Source organism: Anas platyrhynchos, chromosome 3 (assembly GCF_047663525.1).
Source record: "Anas platyrhynchos isolate ZD024472 breed Pekin duck chromosome 3, IASCAAS_PekinDuck_T2T, whole genome shotgun sequence".
NCBI lineage: Eukaryota > Metazoa > Chordata > Aves > Anseriformes > Anatidae > Anas > Anas platyrhynchos.
In genome coordinates this window covers 28,913,597-28,933,269 of record NC_092589.1, presented here as the reverse complement: position 1 = coordinate 28,933,269, position 19,673 = coordinate 28,913,597, and the positions used below count along the sequence as shown (strand labels likewise).

The 19,673-nt window shown below is 39.1% G+C and overlaps 1 protein-coding gene across 21 annotated transcripts in view; it reads right to left on the bottom strand.

Annotated features, from left to right (window-relative positions):
* The window catches only part of CHRM3 (cholinergic receptor muscarinic 3), a 286,410-nt gene that overhangs the window by 81,067 nt on the left and 185,670 nt on the right, over positions 1–19,673 (bottom strand). The window lies entirely within an intron of this gene.

The following is a 19,673-nucleotide window of genomic DNA, read 5'->3' as shown; positions in this document are numbered from 1 at the left end:
AACTGGACTGCTGGATGGAAAGGGATACTGTATCCCACCCAGTGAAATGATTTTATCAAGAAAAAAACAGAACAGTGAAGCTAGGGAAAAGACACACAGCCCCCTTCTGCTCTTTCAGCTAAAGTACAGCCAAGAATAATGTGTGATATTATCAGCAAGTAATACTGCAGTTCTCTGTAGGTGGCAAACATAATACAAGTGTTGGCAACTCAGCAAATAAACTAATGGCAATTTTCAGATGATGTAATGGAAATGCCAGGCCAATTAAGGAAAGGTCAGTAAAACATACACACATTGGCAAGGATCCTAACACTTAGAAAATGGCTTGAGAAAGAAATCAGAAGGATTCTATTGGCTCTTTCAATATACCATCAATGAAGAACACACAGAAAATGATCAAAATGTATTAATATGTACATATCATTATGCAACTCCATAATATATACAATTATGTATCATAAGCTGATTATTAGTTGCATTTTAAAGTTTCATAAGTACAAAAACAAAGGGTTTGGACAGGAGACCATTTGTGACCTAATTTTTATTTCTAAGGCCATATATGGTTCTAGCTGCTGTCTGCAATCTGCCAAAAAGAAAGCTGGACAAGAAAGTCAAAGTTAATAGACCCTCAATTCTCCTTTAGTTGTGGGCCTAAGTATAGCATTACCAGATTTTATACTGGCTAAAGTACATTATGCTGTAGCTGCTTTTGAATCAAATCCATCCCCTCTGGCTGCTCACACATCTCATTTTAATGTCAGGGCTGACACGTTGCCTGCTTTGCTGAGCTCCCCACAGATGTGAAGCAGAAAGGGCACATGAGAAACATCCGAGTTGCCTTTGAGTATGCAGGCTTCGGGAAGCATTTTCCTCTGATCCTGTGGTCCCTGACAGCTGTGCCACTGCAGCTAGCCCCTGGGACGGTCCTGCATCCCACCCTGACATTGAGAACCCTCCTCCCTTCTTAACCCGACGGGTGAAGCATTTCCCCCGTTGCTGCCCATATGCAAACAGCCCTCCTGGCTTGGCGTCTCTTCTTACTGTGGCATTCTTCAGCAGGCAATGATACTTGAGCACTGTTTTTAATAAAGAGTGACAGCCTTCACTCTTTTATATAGAGAGTATAAAAAAGATATTGCCAAGGACAAGTCCCAACACTCAAATTTCCGTGTTCCAGTCATCAAACTTAGTGAGTACTTTAGAGTACAGCTCTTCCGAAAGACACCACAATAAAATAAACATATGAATTTACATTTTACAGAACCAAAAATGTCCCTGGTAAGAGCGCCCCCATGAGAAAATGAAAACATTTGTTCCCTCATTGCACCTCCTAAAATTTCAGATTTTCTGTCAAAACCTTGTGTATAGTTCAGGTGCTCTGTGTGTGAAACGAAACATCACTAGTTTTAGACACAGACTGACATCTAGTTAAGCACAGCAAGAAAAGTAAGGGTCCTGGGTGTAAACTGACTAATATCAAAGCTGCGTGTTGTGTACAGAGTAAATACGGCCACGTGGCACTGTAAATGAAGATATGAAGGTCCCAAAATTTAGAGCAAAAGGAACAGTCCGAAATGCCGCAGAAACTATTTTCATCAAATGAAAAATTGTATTGAATTCTCTGTAATAGAAATCTATAAAACTTACTAAATGAACTGTCAAATAAATGAAAAAAAAAAATCATTATGTATCCATTTCAATTTTACCACATTTAATTTAGGAAACAAAGGATACCACAGAAAAAAACACCTGTATCGAAATACTGGTTTATAACATATCCTGAAGGAAATGCAGTGCTCTTCAATGTGGCATTATATCTGGTTTTGATGCTTTCATTATGTATTTCATTATGTATTTCATTTATGTATGGGGCTGGAGCGAGGACTGTTGGGGCTGTACCAGGGGGAGCAGTGGCAAGGCCGGAGGATAAGGTAAAGGCCCAGCTGAAGTGCATCTACACCAATGCACGCAGCATGGGTAACAAACAGGAGGAGCTGGAAGCCATCGTGCAGCGGGCAGGCTACGACTTGGTTGCCATCACGGAAACGTGGTGGGACCAGTCTCATGACTGGAGTGCTGCGATGCCTGGCTATAGGCTCTTCAGAAGGGACAGGCAGCACAGAAGGGGTGGCGGTGTGGCTCTCTATATTAAAGAGTCTTTCGATGTTGTAGAACTCGAGGCTAGGAATGACAAGATCGAGTCCCTTTGGGTTAGGATCGGCAGGGACAACAAGGCTAGCATATTATCATCTCTCCAGGGTTCTCTTAGAAATAGCTTTGCTTTGAGCCTTCTTGTTTTACCTCACTACACACTAAGCCAACACGTTCATGGAATGAATGCAAATTAAACTCAGTCTAAGTTCAAAGGAAAAGAACTCATTTTTAATACCGAGCCATCATTCTAGCTAGAATTGTACATAAATGTTAAATTTCAACAAATATTTTGAACGCAGGGCATGGAAATACTATATGGAAAACCAAAACAATACAAAGAGGATCCTAAAACAGAACAAAGGTAGTTATGTGTTCTGAATATCATTTACATTAGAGAATTGAGAAAATCCCTTCAAATTATTGCAAGAATCCTTGGCTCTGTCATTTTTGTTGTCTTAACTCAACCAGTGAATGCTTGTTATATCTACTCAAACATCTCAAGTATCCTGAGTGATACTTTGTGTCTCCTCTGGGAAAGTATAGGTATGAACTGCGTCTTTAAAATATGCCATTAGTTGTTGAATCGGCGTTCAGTAAGCTTTCCTCTCCATTGTCCACACTACATTTTTTACAGTGAAGTGGTTGGCAGATTTCCAGCATCTTATATTTTGAAAGCCTACCACAGTACACAATGCTGCTTCTGCTATTACCTACTTTAAGTTATCATTCTTTAGGTTAAGAAACAGCCCTAACAATAATGTATCTATACTTATTGTGCACGTATTTGTCAGTGCTAATACTTCACAACGGTTCATGCACAGGTTCAGCTCACCAAACATCCTACTGACCCACCCAAGGCCTCCTTCAGAAGGACCTTACCAACAAGGAGCTCTGTTAGGGGAAAATGAGGTGCAGTCCATATGATGCTTCTGATTCTAGCCTCTGCTACATAAGACATGCAGGACTGAGATGTGAAATTACTTCGGGCCAGCAAAATAATTCTTCTTCCTATTTCACATACATGCCTCTCATGGCTCATACAAGCACAATTTCTTTGTCTGCTTGCAGAGTAACAGCACTGCTCTTTCCTTGTTACTTTCTGTAAAACCACAATTGAGCTTTTAGTATGCGATTATTTTACTTGGCTAAATCCTGTGCAACGTATGGCCCTCTTACTTGGCCCCCAAATCAGTGCTGTTCCCACCTTGGCCTCAGCTCCTTTGTTTGGGATGTCCATGTCATGGCCAGATTGCCTGAGTGTATGGAGTATATGAAGCAATGAGTGCATGGAGCTATCCCCACAGGAACACAACAGCTACAACTGACGCTGTCATTAAGGTTCACTGATGTGTAACCAACTAGTAAGACTCACCACCCCCTTTGTCAAACGGAGCATAAGTGATAAGCTTAAGGTAGCCAAAAACGATTCCTGACTGGAATGTTTTTATCCTATTTTATCCTATTGGTACAGTGTAATGGTCCCAGTCCTCAGCCACTCAGCCTCAGTCCAAAATCCTCTGAAATACAAGTTCTGGGTGGACTGTAGAGGGCTCAGATCAACGTCTGTGTCTACAATGTACTGAGCAGAGATCCTGAGGGTGAATTGTATAAAAATGCAACTAATTGCATTTCACTACTAAAGTGTGGTCTAAAAAATGCATTTTTTAAGCACAATATTTTTATGACATTATACATGGTATTTTTGATCCTCTTGGACAGATCCCTCATCATTTTTACTGTATGGAGAGTTAACTTTTCAGGAAAATTAAAATAAAACTTCACTGATGGCCACTCTACCTTGTTGGAGTCTTAATGTCAGGGTCATGCCCCTTTCTTAGATGCAAATCAGTGTAAATTATTTTCACCTAATTCTCAGTGTGGTTTCAAAAGATATTTTTTTGTTGTTTTTATTCAAGTAAGTTTCCTCTTGTGTAATTGTCCCATGGGGAGTGAAGGAAAGAAAAAATGCTAATTGGGGCCGTGCCCACAGCTCTGGCAGAACCCCTCAAGTGAGCCATGGCAAACAATGGTAATGTTGCTTCCCCTGCCAATCAGTGCTTCCAGCCTCCCTCTAACTGCCCTGGTTGGCTGAGACAAGACTATGATATTCCACTTCAATCTGCTTACTGTAAGGAAAATATTACTGAAATATGGATAGAAATGAGCACACTGCATGTACTCTCCTCAGCATGTCTGCATCCTGTTTGACTTGTTTGCTGATTTCCCTTCAGCACGGAATCCTGTGCAGAACTGAACTGTAAAACCTTGAGAGGAGTCAGGAGCTCTCTTACTGTTCTGTTTACCAAAATAGGCACTCACAGCAACACCACACTGACATCACACAAGTGGAAAATCAGCCATTAAGAAAGGTTTGACTTTAACAGCTCTATGCAGAGTTGTGGCACAATCATAACTGCAATCTCGAGTGCATTCTTTCCATGAGCGTACATGTCCTGATTCACGTGCATGAGGGGCATAAAACATCCAGAGTATTCCAAGTTATTGCATTGAAGCAAGACAACCTGCGGCAACCACAAATAAGGAACAGTGAGGCACTGTTTTTTGATGTTATTGCTGTTGCCAAGACTGCTTGGAACACTTCAGTGACTGTAGCCCTCAACTCCATGTAAGTGCAGAAGCAAGAAGTGACTTCTTAACAGATATTGCACTACCTGCAGACTTAAACCCCTCTGCATTCCATGGCAGAAGGACTTCTTCACAGGACATGAAGGACGACTTCTGCACTTTGAACTACAGTCTGCTGTGTATGCTTACCAAAGGAGTAAGGTTTCACTAAAATAACCAAAGTGAGGATAGCTCTTGTGCACTGCCCCTAGTTTTGGTGTGCTTAGGCTGTGCTGCAGTAAATCTACAACACCTGGCATGCTGGACTTGGATGCTCTTGCAGGCTGCACATGACTGTGCAAGGCTGTGTCTTGGGATGACACTTTTCTGTAGTGCACAGACAGGAAAAGCACTAGATGTGAGCCTGAAGCTGTGGGGTCTTTTTCTCTTTTCACTGAATTGATTCATCCCTGTGTTGCTTAAAAGCAGAAATAGTCCCTTGTGTAACAGCAATTGTTATCCCTTGCAGTCCCTCTGGGTGTTATTTTCATTGCATCTTTAGCCAATCTCATTAGAGCTCTCAGAGGAGTTCAGTTCCTATCGACTGAGGAAATATCATAATGATAATTGATTAGGAAAACCTGTGCAAGCACATCTCTGGCAAGAGCAGACTATTTCCACTGCGTAGTTTTAAACTCCTTCGTCAGCAACAGTAGCACTTTGGTAGCAATAGCCAGACTGCTGAGATGACGGGACAAAAAGGGATACACAGACCCCAAAGATTATTTGTGGCCTGGATAACAATAATTATGCACTTTTCCACTACTTCTTTAGTGAATGACTGTCTGCAGCAACTTAAAGGCTCATATTTTCCAGGAAACTATTGTGACAGTATTTGTTTTTCCTTAAAGACTGACTATGCAGTCTCACTCAGCAACATTCTTTTAGCCAGCAAGTTTCCTTCTTTGATGTCTTATTATATAAATAATATTATTTATAACATTTACATAATAAATGTTTTATTCTGTTTACTTTCATTATAACGAAGAAGTTAAAATAGGTTGTGTTGGAAAAAAAACAAACACAACACACACAAAAATCTCACTCTGAAATGTAATGCAACACAGCCCCTGGCTCTAATGGGTGTAAAAGCTGCCCCACCTCAAAGTCTTCTGCCTGCCAAGTCTCTCTCCTAAGATCTCCAAGAATTTTGGGTTAGCTCAGTGCCTGCCTACGTCTGAACCACTGCTTTTCCATGGGTATTTTCCCAATGCTGAACCACAGTGACAGAACTCAGGTAGAGAAAACTCATGTAACTTTTTCAGCATAACTTATAAAATAATATATGGAGCGCTAGCTCTACTGCAATTAATATTTGTAATCCTTATTTAAAAAAAAAAAAACAAAAAAAAACACTTATCAATTCTACCTACAAATACAAATTGTTCCAAAATACACATTGAAATTTGGCATCTGATGGAAAGAAGCACAGCAAAGACACTGAATTTTGGTGTCACTTCACCCGGTATTTTCATAGATAAATCACCTAGAAGATACATACTACTTGTCTTGACAGCTGGCAGATATTAATGCCTACTTTCATGCACACCTGGAAATAACAGCATGACTCTTCTTACATGCTGAATGTTCTCAGCATCTGGAAACTCAACTCACTCAGTTTTTGCGAAGCATCCCACTGACACTTTCTGTAATAGTGACAAGTATATTCAGAAAATAGTAAACTGCTAAATAAATGCTCCAGAGGTAATGGTTCTCTGACTTTCTCTTTACGTCTAAGCCTAGATACCTGTAGGATCCAGAGAGCTGTGGTGCTATTAACATGCAGATGAAAGTCATTTTCTCTCCCTCTCATATGTGCAAAGATTGGATAAGGTTAATGTGTAAGGCCACGATTTCCCTCTATAGTCTGAGTTCTTTCTGGACCTAGGTGACCTGAATTTTAAAAGGAACTTGCAAAGTCTCTACAGTTCATCTCAAAATGAAGTATCTGAACAGAGATCATTTGCTAGAGGAAGTGGAGTGACTTGTTAAGAATGACTCCGAACCTCTGGGAGATGTGAGCACGTGAGATGATGTGAGAGTCCAAGTAGCTTAACGCTATCCACTTGTCAGCACATACCAAGCACTGGAACCAAAGAAAGATGTGTCCTTCCAGAAGTATCTGTGATAAAAACAGTCACAAAGCAATGGCAATAGGCATCAGTAAGCAACTTTGTTCATTGCTAACAGGGTTAAATGATAGTTGTGGTGGGCAGAGTTGAAGCCTGAAGGAGACAGTGAAATAAGGGGAGATAGACAACTTTCATCTCTTTTTTGTTTCATCTCTTAGATGTTGAAAGTTCTTGTGCCACTGTTTAATGGATAGTTAATAACGTGGAGCACATTTTAATCTGTTATTTCTTTCTGGATGTATTTGCAATATCACACTTAAAATAATCCAATGATTAGAACTTCCATTCCATTACTATTGCCTGTCCAAGAGCTAAGAAGTGTACTGGTTACAGACATTATCCGCTACTCAACTGTTATTGTCTCAAATGCAAACCAGAAGGACAACTACAGTGCTCTCTATATGCTCACTATCTCTTACAAAATCCTTTATTTGGGATACGTAAGAAAAAAATGTGATATGTTATTCATCAAAGATGAAGGCTGCCTGACCTTTTAGCACTCACAACCTACTGTTCATTCAGCTTTCCCTCCCAAGTAGACATCAGGCAGACTGATGCAGATAGATTATCTGCAAGCAAGCCAACCATGTGAGCTGCATGGTAGAGTTGTAATTATTGGTGTATAGGCATGGCCGAGCTGCTGAGTGGGCTGTGGCAGTGATTAGAGGGAGACATAACTCTTTGTGGGAGGATGTACCTCCGCAAGTCCTCAGGATGGTCACAGTGGAGCGAAATGGAAGATACATGGTGCTGAATATCTCTTCTCAGTACTATGTAATGTGGACAGCAAGAGAAAGATGCCCTGGCAGGAGGTTTTGTACCAGATATACAAAATCGGTATGTAGTTAGTCTTTGTATAGGAAAAGTATAGTGCATAAGAGGCAAGGGATTGGAGAAGGAAGTTTAGAGGCAAAAAAGTTTAGCAGACATAACAATTTTTGAATGGAATGAACTAACTGTTTCCAGGGAAGAAACTCCTATCCAGCCCAGTTGCAGGAAATGGTTAGAGTATTTTTCCTGTGCTTTTAACTGAATACAGTGTAGAGGGCAGAGGTAAGACAAAAAAGGGTTTACCTGAGGACCTTTAATGTGGTAAATGCATGTAATAAAGATATCTCATGTTTACATAGTTACACGTGGCATTAACATGCTATGGAAATACCATAGCATTAAGTATGTAGAGATGACAGCAAAAAATAGCACTGAAATATCCAATTCTCTACTTAAGAGCATACTGCATCATAGATTTCATTCCCATTCTAGTATATATCAAAGACAACTTATGTTACTTTGTTTCACACTAATAAAAGGAGCCCAACTAAGAGAGGACTCTGGAACTTAGGAAGTTCAGTCTCTACAGAACTAATGAGCATCTTCTGACTTCAACCCTAGGACTTTCAAGCATGCAGAAAATGTTAGAAAAACAATTCTGTGTTCAATAGAGATCACTTGTATGAGCCTGACTTTTTAGCAACCGCACCTGTTCCCCACAGATTTGTGATACTTACAAGGGGAACATTAAGCAGGAATTATGCAATGAACTGATTGCTGAAGCGTAAATTTCCATCATTTTTGGGGTAAAGAGAAGGTTATATAAAATGTAGTTCTTATTTTGTAATTAGAACTACTCAGCTGAGGGCAATTTGAGTTATTTCTTGAAGAAGAAAAAGGTATTAATTCTGAAAAATGGGACTAAAGAATGGCAATGTTGGGTTAGTCTATCAGACTGAGGCTGTGAATGTAAACTCTGAAGATACCAGAAGTTACAACATTGCAAGGTTTAACGTAAAATCTCATTGAATTAAAAGTGAGAACAGGTTGCAGAAACTCCATTGACATATTCAGATATAAATGAACACTGACTGGACATGGTTACCCAAGGAGATGGGCTTAGAGTGTTTAGTGAAACAAATAGTTTACACGGGGTATAAAAGCAGAAGGACTAATAACTGGGATGATGGCAGGTTATGGGCTAGATGTGTATATCAAATGAAAGTACCATAAGTCTTTTGGTAAACTTCAGCTGAATTCAAGCCATGGTTTCTCTCACTCAATTCATCTTAATTCCTAGTTCTTTAGAATTCCAATTTCAACATTCTGTAAATGATGAGACAAATAGGCAATAGTGGAATACAATAAACTCTGGCTACATATCCACTATTGTTATGTGCTCATTAACATTTAAACTGATACAGAGCCCAGAGATCCTGCATCCATACTCTTTTGGGCAGGAACTGCTACAAAGTGGAAGAGCTTGCAAAACAATCTCCTTTTGCTTCTGTCCTCAGAATTGCACAACGTAAGCTCAGTGACAGCTTTGTCCTCCCCCTTGTAGTTTCTTGAACTCTATTTAACCTTTAATACCTGGGCTATAACATCAATTTATACTCCACTGAATATTATGCAGAAGATTTACATGTGCCTTAATTTCAAAGCAACCATCTGAAGCAATGCACTTAAAATATAATGGATTAGAAGCAATTCCTATGGATTCCAAGGTTGTTAGTAAAATAAAAATACATCTATAGCAAAGACGGCAGTCCCTAAACACAGACATGCATTTCAGCTGTGGTCAGGAAAACATAATCATTTGAACATAACAGAAGCCAGCGTCTCTTGAGAAAATGAGATTGCAGGAATATATGAACTTTATAAAAGGAGGCACACTGTTAGGCTTGGTCCTCTGAAGATAATGAGAATCAGAATCTCATCAGAAGTGTTATGATGGAACACACACAAAAAAAAATCAACTGATGTGGACTGCAGACAGAAGAGACGATTTGAATTCAGAAACAAAGAAAAGTCTGCTCAGCAGCTAGATGCCTTTAAAGAAGGGTAAATTGAATTTAGTAGAGGTATGGAGATAATCATATAAGAGATTATTTTTATGATATACATGAAGACATTTTTCCATGTGGGAAATCAGAATGGCAGAAGAAAAACTCAGCTAAATGATTTCAGTTTACTTTTCTCTTATTTTTCTTGTGTGTTCACTTTGAATTAATTTCTTTCATAGCCCACACAGAAAATATACAAAAGGTCTGTTTCTGTTTCTATGCATGCTACATGCTAAGTACCTGCTTCAGTGTGGCCAAGGCAGAGAACACAGGTATTAGTTAATACAGAATAAAAAAGGAATTTCAACAAAGCGTTTGTGCAAATTATAAACAAAACATTTAAGAGAAAGGTATAAGCCAGGTTATGCAAGTTTACTGGTTGAATCACATAGTTCAGTGTTCAGATCTTGCTCTGCTACCTGGCATACATCTTTGGTGCTCCCGTGAATAGGTGCCTTAGTCACTTGCTCTCTAAAGAGTCCACACATTACATAAAATCCTATTCCAGTCCCTTTCAGGGATTTGGCTTTATTAACAACAACAAAAAAATAAGATAAACTTCAGCTTGAAACTTCTATTGATGCTGTTTCATTTTATTGAGGCTGTTGCTACGACTACTACTTTGGGACTTCTGAGCCCACACCCTAGATTCTATCTTTTCAGGCAGCCATTTCCCCCTCTTATATCCAGACGTTATGAGTCATCTGCCTCAAGGAGCCAACAAATGCCTCTTAACCTTTTCCCAGCTAAGAGAATAACAGAAGAAGGAGGTGTTCAGGCAAATTCTAATGATCCCTTAAATCAGAAACCATGTGTGGGACAGAATTTGGTCCTAAAGGTCTTTCAGAAAACACACATTAGAAAGTAAATGTTAATTGAGCTGTCATTTCAGATAGCATGGCATACTGAAACACTGCTTAATGTCTACCAGGGAGAATGGTTTCCAGGTCTAAACCAAGTTAAATAGAATGCAAGTTCTTAAGCGTTGGTGGCAGTGATTTCTTCCAGCATGCCAATATTTCACTTTAATTTTGCAGTCTGGGTGTGATTTTGCATTCCTCTTCCATCAATAAAGGCAAATCAGTCACCCTTCAGAAAGTGCACCGACAAGTTATCGCTTTGAACAGAATACATTTTTTTCATTTTGCTGAAATGCCTTTCTGCTAACACTTGCAGACGTTCAGAACACTTTTTGTAACCACGATACTGCTGCTGAGAGAAGCAAAAGAGACTCCTAAAGTAATTCCATACACAGTTAGTCAAAGGGTCGCAAGAGCATTACCAGCAAATCTTTTTTCAGGAGCCCTTACTATCAGTGTACCTGGACAGGTGGAAGTTAGTAATGTGCCAGAGACATATTTTTATGACACAACTACTGGGGTAAGAGAATATTGTCTTCCTACAGAGTATAAAACAGCTGCAGCAAAAAAAGGCTATCAAATAATGGATCAGTGGTCTAATCAGCGAGACAGCTATGACACTTTCATTAAAGGAAGGCATATTTAGTTCAAAACTGACCTGCTAATACGGCCATCTGGCAGAAAGGTACTTTTACTCTCTTGAGAAAACACACAAAATGTAGTATCAAGCATGTCAACTATAAAAGAATATGATGGTCTATGCATTATAAAAGCTGAGCTGCCAAAGGACGTTTTTTACATAAGGGGAAGGATGCCTATCCTGACCACTCTGGCTTTCTTAAGGTAATTGTACAGTGCTTATGAACTCTTTCATGTTCATTTTATCCTTTCTTTAACAATGAATGTCACCCCAAAACTACTGAATAATTAGAGATCTCGTTATCTGTACATGACAATTAGCATTATCAGTGATGGCCTAAACAATTTTAATCCAGCAAATGCTACAAGAAACAATGCCTTCGTCATGGGTGTGATCAGTTAAGCTCCATGAGCACTGCAGCCGCGTCTGTGACTCTCCATAATCTCCTTCTCCCACAGCTGACATTTGGTGTGATTGAAGATAACTTTGCAAGTGTTAGACTCAAAGAGACTTTAATGATAGCAAAAGGCAGGAATGAGAGGATGTGAACGTCTCACATTACAGCTCACAACATTTTTCATTTTTTGAACACTTCCATAAGGTAGCAAACAATTTTTCCTGAATTCATTTAATGGAAAACAACTCTGAGGGTTTTCTCCATCTCAGTCCCACCACACTTCTGAGAACAAAGTGCTGGCCACCTTGATTAAAGGATTCAATAAAACTATCTATTTCCCTGGTCTTCTCCCAGTATTACTTATTTTTTGACGTTCTCGGGGTTTATTTTCAGGACAATATGGACATTATTCCCTGCTGTTAAAGTAATCCACAGCAGCAATGTTTGTATCTTTTCACAGGTGTTTCACACTGCTTCTATTTCAGAGGTTAGAACAGAATCTGATTTTTATCCTTAATATGTCTTGGCAGTTAATAATGGTAATCAGCATTGTCAAAACCAATAAAAGAATACTTCAACTATTTGCAACATTTAAATCTACTGTGTACAACAACAGGTTGTGAAGCTGTAAACTTCTGAAAGTTAAGCATGGGAAATATTTACATACTTACAGGATGAGGGGTTTAGGCTAATTAACATTATAAAGCGTATTGTTTCCCCAATGATTAAAGCACCAGACCAAGACTGAAGATACACAGGTTGCCACCTGCATTATTTGGAGAAAGTCTTTGCATCTACATTTCAGGTACCTTACCTCTGAAATTAGAACCAGGCTCTTCAGCTTTGCAAACTGGAAGAAAACAGCTAAATCCCCAGAAGTTAATAAATAATGTTATGGTAGTTTAACTGCACAATGCAACACCAACACTATAGCTTCAGAGTGGCAAGATAATTCTTCCTAGCTGAAATTGTGGATAGAATGTATTTAAGCAAATACAACTAGACTAGAACATATATATTCATTAACCGGAAACCAGTGACATTGCTAATATCTGGCCTTCTGCCTCAGAAGCAAATGCCTCACAGAAAAAACCTTCATCTGGAGAATTATTCACCTCCCCTGCCTCAAGCACGACTCACTGCTGGATGACCCACCCATTCCTGAAGCACCTCTCTCCTCTCCATAGGATGTCCACTAGACAAGACAAGATGGCCTAACTTCGACACCGGATAACTCTGGGAACTCCAATTCCTGACTAAAGGTGTGTTGGAAGAATCATGATGCCAGTAACTTGGGTATACCTATTATTCATTTGGCTGCCTACATTTATCTGCTGAAGCGTATTAGCCATAGATGTCAACTGAAGTCCCCAGGTCAGACCAAGGGACTTAAAAATGACATTTTATGAATAACATTGCTTTCATGTAGTTTTGGAACAAAACTGTAACTTCTCTCCCTATTATTTTAATAATTAAATAATAGAATAGAATAGAATAGAATAGAATAGAATAGAATAGAATAGAATAGAATAGAATAGAATAGAATAATACAATAATAACAGAGAAGTTATGAACTAAAAGTTTTAAAGTATCAATTAATTTCAAAGACGAGAACCCTACTAAATAGCAAAAATTAAGTATTTGGGAATGAAATGGAATTTGGAAAGAAACAAGAGTTTACAACACATTTACAAAAGTATGAGGACTGCATGGGCTTGTTTCTTTACTAGTAAATTATTCAAATATAATCTATTTCAGCTAGTGTGTCAGGCGTTCATCAGTAATTACCTGCATACTCTGCACTTTGTGTTGTCACTCTGAAAACAACCATGTAGTCTTGTTTTTATCATTTACAGAAGAACTTCAATAGTCTAGATTTTAAGTTAAGTGTGGACAAGCACACCGGTGTTTCACAGCTGTGCAGCACTAATGGTTTTGCAACCAGTCTGGTTGGCCAGCTGATAATCAGAAGGAAAACCAGATTTTTATTGCAGTAATTCTCAAGCTTCTGTTGAAATTACATTGCTGTTGTAGAGAAATCTCCTTTTAGATTAGAATCAGTATTTCTCTTTGAGAAGATATGATTTTAATGGGACCTAATCAACCCCATAAACAATCCTTAGTACTAGTATTCTGAGTAGTATTGTATGGATAGTGTAAACATTATATACACCTGTATATATAGTATTCTGCACAGACTTTTCTCAAGCTTCTGGAGTTTTTAATACTAGCAAACACTTGTAAGGTACTGCCCATCTTTTGCTTTGTTATGCAATGGTCTAAAGATAGGATTTTGGTATATATTTATTTCAGTGATTTCATTATGGCAACATTAAGCTCAAACTTTTTGCTAGTCTTCTAAAAAGAGATTAAAGTAACATATAAATTCTGTAAAGGCTTGCCCCAGAAAACCACAGCTGTGCTATTTTCACAACAACAAAAGACCAGAAGTGCAACTAATGAATGATGAATGACTGAGACTACCATGATGAGAGGAATATTCATGTTGGGAACAGACACAACAAGAATTGTTAACAGAGCATGTAAAAATAGGTCACCAAAACCCATTCAGTTCTGTCACATTCACAGAGGTACAGAAACATGGGTAAAACAGTTAAAATGTCAGTGAAAATATTAATGCATGGATCTTGCTTTTTTTTTTTTTTTTTCCCCACAACAACTTGTAAATGCAGCTGCGGAAGCATCTTCAAAGCGAGCCAAACTAGATCCTTCAGTTGTGGGTTGGGTTTCAGTTTTGGGTTGGGTTTATGCCAGACCCAATTTCAGGGTAATTTAGAGCATAAAGATGCTGTAGATACTGGGTCTGTGTGAACCCACAGTTCTGGGAAGGAATGAGAAACATTTTTTTCTAGACAACATTAAATATTTTAAGGTTTCTAGAGCCAGCCTGGCACCCTGGAAAATGAATTCTCTTCAACACCTGGAGCAGTATATAAAAAAAATAAAATGCCCCTGCCTATCCAAATACAAAATAACCAAACAATGTATAGAATGTATTATACATGTATGTATAGATGCACAATGTATTGTGCATCTGGTGTGGGCATAGAGCATAGTTTTTCATTGTTTCCCTGTGCTCTCTTGTAAGCAGGTGGGACAGTTTAGCTTTTTATTTCTTCTTTCTTTATTTAGTATTTTCATTGCACCTTGTGCAAAAAAGCTCCTGGGCACTATGGTAATACTAATAATTAAATAACATTCTTACGATCAGTCAAGTGATTCTACCTGATTCAGAGGCAATCTGATAAACGTCAATGAGATCAGACTAGCTGGACTTTCCTGGCTTTAAAAACCAATGAAATATATCAGTGTTACAAGTACAGTCTAGAAAAGTTTAGGATATTAAACTATTTTATAGAAGAAGACATATATCTATAGTTAGAGTAGATAAAATACAAATAACAAGCAGTAGCTGGGTAAATAAGTCATTTTCCTTTATAGTATAGTTATAAACTCAGCACATTATGATAGCTGTTAGTATTATTAATCATGTTTACTACAGTAGTGCCTAAAACCACACAAAAGACGAGCCTTGTGGGATTATGCAGTATCCAGAGATATACCGTAAAAGACTATATCTATCCTGAAGAGCTTATAGACTAAATAAACAATACAGGCACTGGAGAGGAAAGTGGTACAAAAAAAAAAAAAAAACGTGTGAACAACGTGATAACAATAAATTATAATTTTTTCAGTGGAAAGAGAGAACAAGAGGCTGAAAAGGGACAAGGAGGGAGAAAGGGGAATAAGAAAGGGACAGCTCAAATGGAAGAGACAAGACAGAGAGAAAAAAAAATGTGGGAGAGATGACCAGGATAGGAGTACTTGGGAGAGATGTGAAGTAACGTTTAGAAGGGTGGTGATAGATATTGAGAGCAGAATAAGCAGAGGGCAGGGACAAGCCTGTCAAAACTGCAGAAATAGTGGAAGACCACAGCTATGCTAAAATGGCTGGCTGGAGCCTCTGGATCCAGTATTTGCCCACAGAGTTACCCTGGGAACTTCCTCTGCAAGTGAAGAGGCATTTGGGAACAGATCCTGCTGGATGCATCTGAGGTGGATGACCCAGTGATCTGTCCTTGTGTTCATGCTTCTACATTGTTATCTTCAGATATGACCATACCACAGAAAATCAGTTATCTGAAATTTTGGACCATGGAACTCAAAAGTAAAATAGATATGACACATGCCTTAAAAATGATAGCAGCCATCACTCTTTGATTTAACCAAATCAGCTCTGCAATCAAAATAAAGTGAACTTCTCTCTTCAACAGACATTACTTTACTGATACCACTGTATCTCAAAGAATTAGGTTAATTGTCAGCCACAATACAGCTTTGCCGTTCAAAAATTTAATGACATATTTTCTTTGCCTTAAGCACAGAGCTAGGAGGCAGTGAAAATCAGGCTTCATGTAACATTTTCTTAGCAATCACCTACAAATGACAATGCAAAATTAACAAAAATGTTGTCAGTAGTGGTTCTTTTTTCTTTTTCCTTAGAGTGTCAGCAGATGAGTTTTACAGTAGAGAAGTTAAAAGAGAATATGATAGATTGCATGCAAAGTAACAGAAATGGGCACAACGACACAGTTTCCTGGAGTACGCAGCTGCAGAAAGGGAAATCTCTGACCCAAGAGAAAATCTCACAGATGTCTGCGGAACTCCGAACTCCTCAGGGGGAGTGTTCAGTCCAAAGTGCTGTAGTTTCAGGATGTGCATGACAAATTATTTTAAAGGTGGTATTTATTTATCGGGCTGGAACTTACCCTGGAAAGCAGTGAACATGAAGACATGTGGTTCAAGTGGACTAGCAGATGCTCCCAGAACAATTCTTACATAAAGGTGTTATAAGACTAATGAATCGTACAAGCAAGGGTATACACATGTATAGCAAGGAAGCAATTTTATCTATGCAATTAAATTTGGGAGAACTTACAATAAACAAATACATCCAACTCTGGTAGAAAAGTTGTTGTAAGAGAAATTGACGATTAAGGGTAGCAGGGTAGCTGCAGAATAGAAAGCTTTTTTTTTTTTTTCTCACCAAACTATTTCATCTATTTCACTTAAAAGAAAACTGCCCCATGATTTATTTAGTGCATATGTGCTACTTCTGTCAAATAAGAGCACAGGAGTTAGTGGCCTGAAGCTGAAATGTGTCTGGAAACAAGCAAAAAGGCACACATTGTCACGGAGTATAGTCATACACTAGGAAAACCACTGAAAGAAGCAACAGATGCTTTATCACTTGATGTCTCATGCATCATTTAGATAGGCACTTGATCCTTAATTTAAAGTGTTTCAGATCAATACAAGAATAACTTGGTGAAATTTAATGATCTCTGTATTTTAAATGAGGAATGTACAAACAAACAAAATGATATAGATATACATCTGTTTAACTTCTCTCACAGCTGAGAAAGGTTTGATTTTTTTCCTCTTTGAGACTGACAAAGAGCACCCCAGCTACTTGCAGCAATCTCCTTGCTTCTCAGCTTTCCCCTGACATTCCATTTCAGTTCCCCCATTTATTGATCTTCTGATCTTTTAAAATCTTCTTTAAAACAGATTTTTCCAATATGACTGGCACACAGCTATTTAACAATATCAGCAAACTACTGCTGGAGATGAGGAGTCTTCTCTTGCTGCCGTTCACTTGACTGTTTTGGTAGAAGACATTCCTCTTATCTAGATTGCTGGACTGTTTATTTATTTATTACTTTGTTAACAATACCTTTGTGGACAAATTCAAATTTAATTTCTCCTCAGGCAGACTACAATGCCTAGCTGAACAAGGAAACACTGCATGGTTACGAATACATACTATATATTTTCTTCTGTATTTTTTCTATGGTGCTGACCTTCATTTGTTTACAATCACAGCAAATTGCTATGGAATTAAATCCTATAGGTTTTCAGACGCAGAAAGTAAAGAAAGGAAGTTACTTAGGAGCACCCAAGCAAATAATAAATACCAGTCTGACAGCCACACAGGAACTACTCTAGTCCATGACATAACCACTAAGGCAAAGGACAGAGAGATGAGTGAATACTGAGTCTTTTGGAGCCTGGGGAAACTAAAAATTGGAGGAGCCAGAAGCAGAGTAAATAGTTCAAGGCTTCCAGGGGAATGACAGCAAAAGCTGTCATCTTGATCAGGTATAAAACAGAGAGCCTGAAAACAGGGGAAATCTTTTCTTGCAGCTAACAAAATCTGGGGGAACTTGTATGTTTTTTACTTAACAGCTTTTGTAAATAAGTCACATGCATAATGTCCTATTGCCACGTGAGCTGCGAGCTGCTTGCTTTTGAAGGTTAAGTAATAAGTAATGAATTATGAACAATTCGTAATCAGTGAATAAGTGATAATACTTTTCAGAGTGTGATCAGCTTGCTGATCATAGTATTTCAGAATGAAAATGCCTGTAGTGAAAACAGGATCACTCCATACAAAGAACATGAAGAGAAAACACATAGTTAAATGCTCTCCTCTCTGCGCAACCCTATCACAAAACTCTCCAGAGAGAGGTGAAGAAAGACAGTTTAATTTCTAAAGAATGCTCCAGAGGCATCTTTCTGGGAATCACAGAATCATCTAGGTTGGAAACAACCTTTAAGATCACTCAACATGACTTACACGAATCCTGTCACTAAACCATGTCCCTTAGAGTCATGTCCATACATCTCTCAAAAACCTCCACTACTTCCCTGGGCAGCCCATTTCAGTGCTTGACCACTCTCTCCATGAAGAAATGCTTCCTAATGTCCAACCTAAGTCTCTCATGCAAACTGAGACCCTTTCTTTGTGTCCTATCACTTGTCAACTGAGAAAAGAGACTGACCCCTTCCTCACTGCAACCTCCTTTCAGACAGCTGTAGAGCACCATGAAGCCTCCCCTCAGCCTTCTGTTTTCCAGACTAAATAAAATCTGTTCCCTCAGTCACTCCTCTTAACACTTGTTTTCTAGACCCTTCACCAGCTTTGTTGCTCTTCTCTGCACACACTCAAGCAAGTCAGCACCCTTCTTTTAGTGAGGGGTCCCAAAACTGAATGCAGTACTCGAGCTGCAGCCTCACCAGTGCCAAGTACAGGGGGACCATCACTTCCCCAATCCTTCTGGCCATGCTATTCCCGATACAAGCCAGGATACTGGTAGCCTTCTTGGCCACCTGGGCACACTGCCAGCTCATGTTCATCCGGCTGTTGACAAGCACCCCCAGACCCTTTTCTAATGGGCAACTTTCCATTTACTCTTCCCCAGGCCTGTACCACTCCATGGGGTTGTTATGATCCGGGTGCAGGACCTGGCACTGAGCCTTGCTGAATGTCATGCAACTGGCCTCAGCCCATGGATCTGGCCTATCCAGATCCCTCTGCAGAGCCTTCCTTCCCTACAATGGATGAACAGTCCTACCCAGCTTGATATCATCTGCAAATTTAATGAGGGTGCACCCGATCCTCTCATCCAGATCATAAAAATGTTAAAACTGGCCCCAGCACCGAGCCCTGAGGAGCACGACTGGCGACAGATGCCAACTGGATTGAACTTCATTTACTAGGACTCTTTAAACCCAGCCATCCAACCAGTTCTTCACATAGTCAGCTGTAAATCTGTCCAAGTCACGAACAGCCAGTTTGTCCAGGAGAATACTGTGGGAAATTATGTCAAATGCTTTACTAAAATCTAGGTTAAACAACATCCACAGGCTTTTCCTAATCTACTAAACAGGTCACCTTGTCATAGAAGGAGATGAGGTTACTCAGGCAAGACCTGCTTTTCATAAACCCATACTGTCTGCTTGTGGGCATGGGGTATTAGGCACAATTTCAGCCTCCAGAAATCCAAAAAGTAAGTTCCTAAATCCTGAACAGAGAGACACTGTTCCTGTTTTCTTGGAAACCTCCCAAAAAGGGAGCATGCAGAGAACACTACCAGGGTGTCCTGAACATATGCACATCCCAATGTGCTTGTGGTGCATAAGTTTGTGTAGGCTTAAGCAATG